Genomic DNA, 419 nt, shown 5'->3' with positions numbered 1-419 from the left:
TTCTCAGGGATGTCCTGTGCAGGACCTGGAGTTGGACTGAGGATCCTGTGGATCCCTTCCAACTCTGAATATTCTGGCAGTGTACTGGTAAATACACTTCTACTTCTCATAATTGCACATCTAATTAAACAGTTAGTGAGGAACATTAGATGAGCATGACTGTAAATTGCCTTCTGTCCAGTACTACAGGATTTCACAAACAGCTCAGGAAGTAAAACCTTAGTATCAGATGTCTAACCCCTCAGAAGAGCACAGGTTCTGGCTAACAGAACCACCTAGGCTCAGCCACCCACTTGTAAATCTCATGCTTCACTCTAGTAAGGTATGTAATGAAATGCAACACACTACTCTGTCACTGATTTATCCCTTCCTGCTTTTTGTGTTATTTAGCTCTTACTCAGCTTCTCTCTGCATCAGCC

This window comes from Acanthisitta chloris, unplaced genomic scaffold, assembly GCF_000695815.1.
Source record: "Acanthisitta chloris isolate BGI_N310 unplaced genomic scaffold, ASM69581v1 scaffold8067, whole genome shotgun sequence".
Taxonomy (NCBI): Eukaryota; Metazoa; Chordata; class Aves; order Passeriformes; family Acanthisittidae; genus Acanthisitta; species Acanthisitta chloris.
Note: the sequence above shows the minus strand (reverse complement) of the source record.